Consider the following 12581-nt stretch of genomic DNA (forward strand, 5'->3'; position numbering starts at 1 on the left):
GAGTGTTTGGGAGCCAAAAGTGGCACTTCACTCCCCAAGGCTGGTATTTCCTCCCCAGGCACCCAGGCCAATATCTGGCTGGCTACCAGAGGATCAAAGGCTAGACATTAGGTGGCTGCTGCTGAGTGTGAGGCAGGGAGTCAAAGGAGGCCAGCCAAAACCCAGTAAGTGCCAATAGATGATGCTAGAAGGAGCAGAGAGCATTTTCGGGGGTGGACCATAATTGGGATGAAGCTCATGATTCCATTTCCAGCTAGACTGGCCTTAGCCTTCTGTTATGTCCCATGCCATCCTCTTATGAAGTGGAAGCTGATGGTGTGCACAATGGGACACAAGTATGGTAAGGGAAGAGGAGGATAGAAGGGTTCTGGGGATACTTGACCCCCTTGACCATAAATCAGGAGACTTCTCCTGGCCACGCTGCCCACAGTGGCCATGCTGAGTAACCTGCCAGGTCAGCCCTGGCCCCAGGAATCCTTCTATGGGTAGTACTCTCCGTGGACTCATTTAGCTCCTCTAACAATGCCAGCATCTACATGGCTGTGAGCTGGCTTCTTCTCTCTAGGCCTTAGGTTCCTCTTTTGTGAAGTGGTGGAGACTTCTTTTTCCTGCATGATGGCAAATCATGAACCACTCTACCAGATGAAAGAGTGCACAGTGCTATCTAAAGAAGGAAAAAATATTTTCAGCTACACTGCTAAGCTGGCATAATGGTAAGGAATCACAAATGAGGTGAAACCCCAAATCTATAAATTGGTACCAAAGCTCTCCTTTCAATTATGGGTTTCTGTCAAAATTTGGGGATCTTGAGCTTTTGTTTCATGGTTTTACAGAAGCAGGGAACAGAACAGAAGGCCTAGGGGCCACCCAAGGTAGAAAATCTAATAGGAGAGCTCTTTGCATCAACCTAAGACAACCCTAAAAAGCTTTGTCTTCAGTGGAATTGAATAAGAAATGAACTCTGCAAAGAGGACAAAGCATGGAAACTAGTCTTTAAAAAATCTAAACTGTGGATGGAGAGGGGAAAAAAAACTCTAAAAATTCAAAACTATAAGCTGACCTTCATGTGAGTTTCCAGTCCAAGTTCATACTCAGTGTGGCTCAAAAACCTCAAGTGGAGAATTTAATTTTAAGTGGTCCTACATTATAAAAAACAAATATAAATAATTTCTGAAGGAACTAAACTTAAATCCAACCCTCAAAGAATTCTACAAATAAACTTCCAAGGAAAAGGAGCAACTCACAGTAAAAACAAAATGAAACAAAATACACAAGGAAATAAGATACCAAAAGGTCAATGGAAACAACAAAAAGCAGATCTGCAAAGACTTCATATTCTGAAATTAGCAGATGGAAAAACTAGGTTTCACACATTGAAAGAAATAAAAAATATCTTATAAATATGAGCAAGAAATAAGCAGGTTTGAGATAGAGTCAAGTAGATTGAGAATTAAAAATATAAGAACTAAAACTAAAAACTCAAATGAATTGGTTAATGAGCAGATTGGACACTGAGTGGAAAATTTGTAAATTGGAAAATGGTTTCAAAGAACTAGCCAAATGTGGACACAAAGAGCTAGAAAATATGAAAGAGAGGGAGGTGTTAAGACACATGGAAAACAGAGTGAAATGTTTTAATATATTTTGAATTGATTTCCAGAAAGAAGCAAAGAGAAAATGCAGAGGAGATGTTTTAAGAAATAAATACTAATAATTTCCCAGAATTGTTGAAAGATTCTAAACCATGTATCCAGAAAATCTAACAGATTCCAAGAGTAAACACATACACATACATTCATGCACACACCTAGACATAGAGTAAATATTGTCAAAGCAGCCAGAGACAAAAGACAATTAGATGGATTGCTGATATTTTAACAGAAAAGTGTGAGTTGAGAGAAAATGACCACCAATATAGAATTCTATACCTAGCAAAACTATCCTCGAAGAATTAGAATAAAATAAGACATTTTCTGACAAACACTGAGTTTATCCCTAAAAATCTTCCCTAAAGGCAATGATAAAGTATGTGCTTCAGGCAGGAAGGAAAATAATCCCAGATGGAAAATTGAAGGTGCAAAAGGTAATGATGGGCAAAGATACTTGTAAAGATGCAGGCAAATAGTCTGCATAAAATATCAATAATATTGACTAATTTATGTAGGGGAAGAAACAAGGTAAAACTAGAATACTGAACAACAATAACAAATGAATTGGGAGGAGATCATTGGAATTAAAACATTCTAAGACCTTTATATTACCTGGTAGGAAGGCAGGTAATATCTTCTGCATGTGTTAAGCTCAATCTGCATTTCATGATAACTAGGACAGTCACTAAACAGACAAAGAACATACAACTTCTAATAAAGTAAAAAGAAAGAGGAAAAACCCAATAAATGAGAAAGATGGCCCAAAAAAGGCAATGGAAAAAGGAGATCAAAAAGGCAAGAAAAAGAAATAGTATGTAATGAAATATTAGTAATAAATTCAAATACATCAGTAAGCACAATAAGGGCAAATAGACAAAACTCAAGGTAAAAGAGAAAAGTTGTCAGACTGGGTTAAAAGGAAAATGTCCATCATAAGGTGTTTACTACAGTCATATGTAAAACAAGGAAAAATGGAAGACTGAAAGTCTCAGCATGGGAAAAAAGATGTGCTGGGCAAATACTAGCCAAACTAAATCTGGAATGTTTATATCAATAAAAGACAAAAAATGAACTTTAAGACCAAACGTATTTTACAGTTAAAGAGGGATAGTTTATAAGGATAAGTAGAAAAATTGACAAATAAAATATGAAGTTCTAACTTTATATGCATATAGTAACATCCTAAAAAGGTAAAAGCTAAAATTCATAGATCTACAATGAAAAAATAGAAAAATAGACCTTATAGTGAGAAATTTTTAACACGCTCTTTCTGTTACCTATTGAGTAAAAAAATGTTAAGACTCAATAATAGCATAATATGCAAATTTTGATCTAATGGGCATATATAGAACATTATACTCAACAATCAAAGAATATAGGAACTGTCAAGTACACATAGAAATATTTGTGATAAATTTATAGGAGGTTGCAAAACTCATCTCAAAATGTTTCAAAAAAATTGGTATCATACAGGTTATATTCTCTAAACACAATGTAATGGAGTTAGAAATAAATAACCAAAAGATTGTTAGAAAAAAACCCACACATTGAATTTAAATCTAAATATACTATACTACTAAATAATTCATAGGTCAATGACACACAATCACAACAGAAATGAAAATACTTATAACTGCACAATAATGAAACTATTATGTACAAAGTTTATAATTTCTAGTTTAAACTATTTCCTTAGAAAAGAAAAAAAGGCTAAAATGTAATATGCTGTGTCTAACCTAGGTATTAAGAAGTTCAGCAGGATGACCTTAAATAAAGCAGATGGAAAAACTAAAGGTAGAGGCAGAAGTTAATAAAATAGAAAGTGACTGGACAATGGGAAAAAACAACAGACCCTAAACTTTGTTTTTTGAAAAGATTAATATGTTGATAACTCCTTAGCAAGTCTAATCAAGACAAAAAGAGAGAGAGAAAACACAACTGCCAATATCAGAAACAAAAATATAGACACCCCCATGGATCTTATAGATACTAAAAAATAATATATTATGAACAATTTTTTTAATAAATTAGAAAATTTAGAGGACAAAGTTTTTAAAAATACAATTTATCAACTTTGGTGGGAGAAATGGAAAATCAGAATAATCTAATATCTATTAAAGACTTTTTAGAAAAGATTTTATTTATGTGAGAGAGAGCGACAGTATGCCCAAAGGGGGTGGGGGGAGGGGCAGAAGGAGAGAGAGAAGCAGACTCCCTACTGAGCAGGGAGCCCGACTTAGGGCTCCATCCCAGGACCCCAGGATCATGACCTGAGCCAAAGGCAGACATTTAACAACTGAGCCACCCAGGCACCCCTCTATTAAAGACATTTAACTGATTATCAAAAACCTTCCTAGGAAGAAAACTCTGGGAATAAATGGATTTACTAGTGAATTCTTCCAAACACTTAAGGAAGAAAGAATACCAATTTCACAAATCTTCCAGAAAACATCAAAATAAGGAACACTTCTTACACTTTTCATAAGGGCCAGCATCACTTTGATATTGCAACCTGGCAAAGACCGCAAAAAGTGAAAAGTAAAAATCAGCATCTTTCATGAATATAGTTGCAAAAATCCTTATCAAAATGCTAGTCAGTAAAATCTGGCAACATATTTAAAAAGCTAGCACAACGGTGAGCGCTGTGAATTGTGTAAGACTGTTGAATCACAGATCTGTACTTCTGAAACAAATAACGCAACATAGTTTGAGAAAAAAAAAAGAAAAAGAAGAAGATAGCAGGAGAGGAAGAATGAAGGGGAGTAAGTCAGAGGGGGAGACGAACCAGGAGAGATGATGGACTCTGAAAAACAAACTGAGGTTTCTAGAGGGGAGGAGGGTAGGGGGATGGGGTAGCCTGGTGATGGGTATTAAAGAGGGCACATTCTGCATGGAGCACTGGGTGTTATGAACAAACAATGAATCATGGAACACTACACCAAAACAAATTATGTAATATATGGTGATTAACATAACAATAAAAAAATAAAAAAAATAAATAAAAAGCTAGCACATTATGATATTTGGGATTTATTCTGGGAATGCAAGTTTGGGTTAACATTAGAAAATCAATTAGTGTAATTCACAATATTAACAAAAGAAAGGAAAAAAATAATATGATCATCTTGATAGATTCAGAAAATGCATTTGATAAAAGTTAACATCCATTTATAAAATCTCATATCAAACTATAAATAGAAGGGAACATTATTAAACCATTAAGGAGTATCTACAAAAAATCTATAGGAAACATCATGCTTAATATCTTGTTATATGACTGCTTCATGTAATTTCTAATATTGATATTATAATATCATATAAAATAATGACCACTTTCCACCCGAGATTAGGAAGAAGACAAGGATGCCTACTATTACCTGACTTTGACATTGTACTGGAGGTTCTACCAAGGTCAATGAGGCAAGAAAAGGAAATAAAAGACACATGGATTGGAAAGGAAGACGTAAAACATTTTTTATTCACAAATAACACTAATTTGTGCCTAGAAAACCCTAAAACAATCTACAAACTACTAGAATTAGTAAATGAATTTCACTAGGTCATTGTTTTATAAAGTCAGTACTAAAATTTTGTGTTATTTTTCTATACCAGAAATAAGTAGGAAATAGAATTTAAAAGACAGTTTCTAATAATACCAAGAAACATTGAGCACCTAGGAATAAACCTCACAAAATATGTGCAAGTTTCCTGTGGCAAAAACTACAAAATATTACTGAGGAAAAATGCTTAAAAAGAATATACTCCTCCTGTAAAGGGGGGAGGAATAAACTATGTTTATGGATTTAAAGATTTAATATTGTGAAAATGTCAGTTTTCTCAAATTAATCTATAAGGTCAATGTAATTCCAGAAAAAAATCTGTGTGTGTGTGTGTGTGTGTGTGTGTGTGTGTGTGTGTGTGTGTGTGTGTTTGGTGAGCATAAACAAGTTAATTCTAAAATTCATATGAAAATGTAAAAGACCTAAAATATTTAAAACAATCTTCAAGAAAAACTAAGCTGGAGGACTTTCACTACTAGCTAACAAGACCTGTCATAAAGCTATTGTGGTTAAAACAGCACGGTTCACATACAAACAGAATAATGAAATGGATTAGAATCTATTAACTGATCCACACATATTCTGTCACTTGATTTATGATAAAGGTGACACTCTAATGTAGTATAAGAATGACTTGCTTTTCATAAATGGTGGTAGGTTGATGGGCTATTCACATGTAAAAAAATATATTTGGTCCACTAGCTGAAATGCAAAAATCGAATCCAGAGGGATTGCAGATCTAAATGCGAAAAGCATAAAAGTTTAAAAATAATGACAAAATGATAGAAGAAAGCACTAGAACATTTTCATGACCTATTGAAATAGGCAACAGTTTCTTAAGCAGGACACAAACAGCATTAGCTACAAAAGAAACAATAATAAATCATAATTTCATGATGTCAGGTCTTTTAAGTTGGTATGTAAATTCACTATAATTCCAATTCAAATCCCAAAAGTATTTCTTTTTTTAGAATTTAACAATCTGATTCTCAAATGTATAGAAAGATCAAAAAAGTCAAGACTAGCCAAGACACTCTGATTTTAAAATCCCCAGCAAACCAGATGGTAAACTTATGATGCCAGATATCAGGATTTATCATAATGATACGATAATTAAGACAGTGTGATATTAGCATAGGGATGAAACAGAATAGAGGGCCCCCTCACATATGCAGAAACTTGATTTATGACAGACCAGACATCGCAGATCTGTGGCATGAGGACAATTGGTTATCCATATGGAAAAAAATGAAACTAAATCCCCCAACTTACACAATATACAAAAATCAACTCCAGATGGAATAAAGTCTTAAATGTAAAATGAAAAAACTATAAAAACTATTGGAAGATAATATAAAAGAATATCTTTACGACCTCAGAGGAGGGCAAGATTTCTCCAGCAAGACACAATAAGTACAAACCATAAGGACAAAGATTGATAAATTTAGCTACATTAAAATTAAGAATTTTTGTTCATCGAAAGACGCCATAAAGGGAGTTAAGAGACAAACCCACAAACCAGCAGAAGGTAATTGCAACAAGTAAAACTAACAAGGTATTGAATAGCATCCGGAATATATAATTACGAATCGAGTACAAAATGGCAAATGATTGAAAACTGGGCAAAAAAAAAAATGTGAATTGGGATGTCATGGACATAGAAATATAAATAGTGTATGAGTGTAGGAAAAAAGGCTCAACTTCAACCATCATCAAAGAACTGCAAGTTAAAGCAAGATATGATTATACATTCACAAGATAGGCAAAAAGTAAAAAGTCTGATGGTACCAAGTGTTGGTAAGGATATAGAGCCATGAAGCCCTCTTCCACTGCTGGTGGACATATACGTTGATGAACTTATTTGGAAACAGTTTACCATTACCTAGTAGGGTTGAACATGTGGAAACCCCTATGACTAGAATTCCACTGTTAAATAAAGACATTTTTGTGCTTGTGTACAAAATGTTCACAGCAGAACTCTTTGTAACAGTCCCAAATTGGAAACAACTCATATGTCTATCAGTAGATGATTCAGATCCTTTGCCTGTTTTTATTTTTATTTTTTAAGATTTATTTATTTGAGAGAGAGTGTGTGGGGGGGGTGGGGGAGAGGGGCAGAGGAAGAAGGAGAGAGAAACTCAAGCAGACTCCACACTTAGCATGGAGCCGAATGTGGGACTTGATCTCACCACCTTGAGATCATGACCTGAGCCAAAACCAAGAGTTGGACACTCAATGGACTGAGCCACCCAGGTGCCCCAACTTTGCCTGTTTTAATTGTTATTTGTCTTTTTTATTATTGAATTGCAGTAGGTCTTTACATCTTCTAGATACAAGTTCTTTGTCAAATACAGAATTTGTAAAAGTTTTCTCCCATATGTAGGTTGCCTTTTCACTTTCTTGGTGGTGTCCTGGCAGGCACAAAAAGTTTTAATCTTGATTATGCTTAGTTTCTCTACTCTTTCTTTGGTTGTCTGTACTTTTGCTGTCATGTCTAAGAAATTATTTTCTAAGGTCATTCCAAGGTCATGAAGATCTACACAGGTTTTCTTCTAAGAGTTTTATAGTTTGAGCTCTTATTTTAAGTCTTTGATCCATTTTGAGTTAATTTCTGCTTGCAGTGTGAGACAGGAGTGTAACTTCATTCTTTTGCATGTGGAAATTCATTCTTTAAAAATACATATCACCCAGGATGCCTGGGTGGCTCAGTTGGTTAGGCGTCAACTCTTGGTTTCGGCTCAGGTCATGATCTCGAGGTCATGAGATCGAGTCCTGCATCAGGCTCCACACTGCCCTCTCCCTCTGCCCTCCCCCTTACTGCTCTCTCTCACTCTCTCTAAAAGAAAAAAAAAAAAGAAAAAGAAAAATACATATTGCCCAAATAAAAAGGAGCACGGGGTTGGAGTAGACATCTCTCCAAAGAAGATACACACATGACCAGTAAGTACATGAGAAGATGTTCAACGTCACTGGTTATTAAGGGAATGCAGATCAAGGTCATAATGAGATACTACTTCACAGGTCCTAGGGGGGCTGTAATGAAAAAGGCAGACAATACCAAGTGTTAGCAGAGATGGAGAGAAATCGAAACACCCACACTGTTGGTGGTATAATGCTGCAGATGCTTTGAAAGGCAGTTTGACAGATCCTCAAATGGTTAAACATAGGGTTACCCTGTGACCCAGAAATCCCACTCCTAGGTTTGTATCAAAGAGAATTGAAAACAGATGTTCACACAAAAACTTGTACACTCATGTTCGTAACAACATCGCTCATAGTACCCATAAAGAGGAAACGACACAAATATTCATCAGCACCTGATGGACAGATAAACAGAATGTGATATGTCCATACAACGGAACATTGTTCGCCCATAAAAAGAAGTGAAATACTGACATATGCTACAACACAGGTAAGCCTTGAGAATGTTACGCTGAGTGAGAAAGGCCAGGCATAAAAGGTCACTTATTGTACAATTCTCTTTAGACAAAATATCCAGAATAGAAAAATCTATAGAAACAGAATGCAGATTAGTGGTTTCTAGGGGCGATGGGGAGGCTGGAATGGGGAGTGACTGCTAACTGGTAGAGGGTTTCTTTTGGGGATGATGAAAATCGTGGTGACAGTTGCACAACCATGTAAATATACTAAACTGTATTGTTAATGTTAAAAGGTAAACTTTATGCTATGTGAATTACAACTCAATAAGGAAAATACATTATTAGGTGGTAAAACCAGTTTCAAAAGTAAAGACTGGCTAACCCCAAATCGAGACATGCTTGCCTCTGGTGTGTGTGCATTCAGCGGGGGTGGTTATTACAGGAAATGGGGGTGGGCAGTTCGAAAGCATTGGTAATGGGTTATTCCTTAATTTGGATGGTATGTATACGGTGTTCATTTTTATGATTCTATAAACTAAACACAAGTGCACTCTTGGATGTATGATCTATGTCATCATAAAGACAAATACACTGCGGGAGTTGGATGAGGGGATGTCCCAGAGACCTCTTTGCCCGGTGACAGAGGAGTAGAAGCAGCTCTTAGGCACAGATCTGATGACGTTCCCAAACTGGGGCACCTTGATGTGGACGACTTTCAAGAGGAAAGGAGATCTCCCAGGCTGACCCCTGAAGGAATCCAGGCTGGCCATCTCCTCGAGGCCTCACGGGGGCGCTCATCACATTGACTCTTGGCCAGGCACACCAGACACCTGCAACTGTTGGCTTTGGCTGGGCTCCTACCCACTCTGCCTTAGTGGGGAGGGGCAGGTTCTCATGAATAAAACATACCAACTTCATAGATACACTTGAGCACTACATTGTTAATTTGCAAGTAGAACTAAGTCCTCACGTCAGTGTGCCCACATTCTCTTCCTGAAGGGGGGCTCTCATCTCCCGCAGGAAGTGGCTCAGGGCACTCACTAGTGAGGACAGGGTGACCATGCCTCTCACGCCTGGATGGCCTTGCCAGTGAGCTTGGCATCCTCACTGTGTGTTGACACAACTTCTGCAGTCCTTGTCTCAACAGGGATGACATGTCTTGCATTCAGCCAATACACATTTGTCAAGTGCCATGGTGAGCGCTGGGGACACTGCATGGAACAGAACAGAGCTGACTGCCTCACTGTGGAAGCAGGACATAAACAGCTAAGCAAGCAGCTAGAAATAAAGTTATACGTTGTGATAAATGCCCCGGAAACTCATGTTCCGGGGAATGGCTAGAGACTGAATGAAATGGATTTGTCCTGTGCGTGAACGTGCTGCCAGTCCAAAGGCCAGGGCCTCCTCTCCCTGCATTGCCAGGTACTGACGGGATTGTTCTGGGCATGTCTTCTGTCATTGGCCAGGCCCTCCCCATCAGACCTCCACAGTCTTTCTTTAGACTTGCTGTCAGGATGTGGCTCAGTCTTGCTGACAGGAGTGCCATTCTGTCTCTGAGGGTAACTTTGCTCTAAGTTCTTGGGGAGCATGTCCCTGAGGCGGCCAGCACCCTCCACACTTACAGTCCTGTAATGTGATGGTGAGATGCTGATCACACCCCGTCTGGGAAAATACCCAGGGAACTGGGAGAGGCCACCACCTCCGCTCCATGGCAGGCATGAGCCTGTTCCGAGCGGCATCCAGACTCACAGATGGCAGTGGGGATCCTGGGCCGCAGGCGGCGAGGAGCTGGCGACTTCAGAGAAGACAGCGGGGCGAGGTCCTTGGAAATGCTCGGAGGTGATCAGAGAGCGGGAAGGCAAGGAAGGAGGAAAGAAAAGGAGGGGATTCCACAGACAGCTGACCAGGGACACTTTTACCACACTGGATGGAAGGAGCCCGCTTACTCTGCTACTAGGAAAAAGGACCCTGTCTTCTGGGAACACAGGGAACCTTCTAGTGGAGGGGCCTGGCTGACGGAAGTCGGCCTGTCTCTCAGCAGCACAGAGTCCTTCTCGGGAAGGTGAGGCAAGTAAGGATGGTCTTTTCTGAGAGCCAACTCTGCCTACTTCCCCCAGAACCAGGGAGAGTGAAATGAGCAGGAATTTACCTGTTCTTGCCTTGAGAGGTCCCCTCTAGCTGGTCAGACAGGACTACCCACAGAAAACGGATATCACCAAGACAGGGTGTAAGAAGCTGCCCGGGGGGTGGTAGAGATGGAATGAGCTGCAGCCCCATCCTCTGAGCCGTGTAGCCCAATGGTGAGAGCCAGGCCCTGGCTAGTGCCCCAGCTTTCTCACGGACAAGCTTCGTGACCTTGAGCAAGTTACTTTAACTCTCCAGATGCCTGTATCCTCTCTCCCTTCAAAATGGGGATAAAAATGAGCTATAATGCCCAAGGATTTACCTGAGGTGATCTCTTCGCATAGTGCTCAGCAGGTACAAAACCTCAGGAAATGTTGGCTACTCTGGGGATGATTATTATCCTGGCTCCGAGAAGGGAGAGAGAGAACCTGGGGTAAGCTTCGCGGAGCCGGCAGAATGAGGCCCTTAAAAGAAGAGTAAAACCTGGATACATGGAAAGGAGGCAGGAGTGGGGGAAACTGAGGCAGGAGAGCAGGAGGGGTGGGAGGAGGGGGTAGCTGGCGGTGAGGAGCCCACCCGACTAGAGCACAAAGATGGAGCTGGGGAGTTGAGGGGTCATGAAACCTCTTTCATTGAGGTTTGAGGGTGGACAGTTGATGACACCCCCGAGGGGTGAGTGTGGGCCTTGAACCTCCAACTACGCAGCACTTAGCACCCCAGCAGGGCCAAGTCCCCTGTGACTTGCTGAAGGGCTCCTTGAAAGCATCACCTCTCACTTCCTGAGATCACCCGGTCATGTCTGATGACTTCACAGGCAGCTGCTCTTTTGGAAAGATCATCGTGTGGAGTCTGAGGGAGACTCAAGTTCTTGGCCTAGCTCTGCCTCTGACTGGACTAGTGACGACACCGTGCTGGTGCCCCCCCTTCCCGGGACCCACTCTCCTTATCTGTAAGATGGAAGTGGGGGAAATACCCCATCTCTCTCAAGTTCCTGCTACTTGGGGAGCTCTGCAAAAAACCCACCCAGCCCTAACCTCGCTGCTCCTGTTTCAAGGATTTGCGGGGACAAATCTCCAGATATTTTATTTGGTTGGAGTTCACGGAGAGGTTGCTATGAGTTGATCCTTGCCATCTTGCTTACTTTTTAAATCTGAAAATTAACAAGGCAACCGGTGTCTCTGGTTCAGAATTCCAAGGCTCCTATTTAAAACAAACAAACAAACAAACAAACGAACGAACAAACAAAAACTCTTTAAATGCAAATGGCTCCTGAGGAACACACAGGATGCTGTAAGGCCGGGAGGAAGCCTTGGTTTCTGGTAGGTGGATGTGGCTGGAATGCTGGCTCAGCCACTCACCACCCAACCTGACCTTAGTGGGATCCTTCAGCTCCCTGAGCCTCCACTTCCTCATCTCTGAGATAAGGTTGAGGTTCCTTAGAGCGCAAGGCTAAGGGCAGATGGGAGGTCATCACCATGATGACATTCTTTCTTATCTCACTTTTCTTCAAAGTGTTGAAATTTGGCCATCACAACAGTCTTGGCAGCCAAAGCAGATACCACTGTCTCTGTGTCTCCGTTTCCAGGTTGGGAAACTGAGGCTCAGAAAGGGGAAGTGAATCTTCCTGAGCCACACAGCAATGGCAAAGCTGGGATAAGAAAGCCACTGCTCGTCTCCTTTGGACTATGATGCGCCAACATGCCTCTCCACGACCACCGTGGACGGGGACAGAATTTACGATCCTTGTCTCGTAGGCCCTGACAAGGCCAGGCTCATCTTCATAGTGGGCTGTTTGGGAACATCTGTGCTGGGGGAGGGGCCTCCTGGTTGCAGCTCTCCAGCCGAGGTGGGAGCGAGAGCCCCGCCAC

This window comes from Eumetopias jubatus, unplaced genomic scaffold, assembly GCF_037043125.1.
Source record: "Eumetopias jubatus isolate StellerSeaLion01/CBP00866 unplaced genomic scaffold, mEumJub1_p1.0 scaffold_7, whole genome shotgun sequence".
Classification (NCBI taxonomy): domain Eukaryota; kingdom Metazoa; phylum Chordata; class Mammalia; order Carnivora; family Otariidae; genus Eumetopias; species Eumetopias jubatus.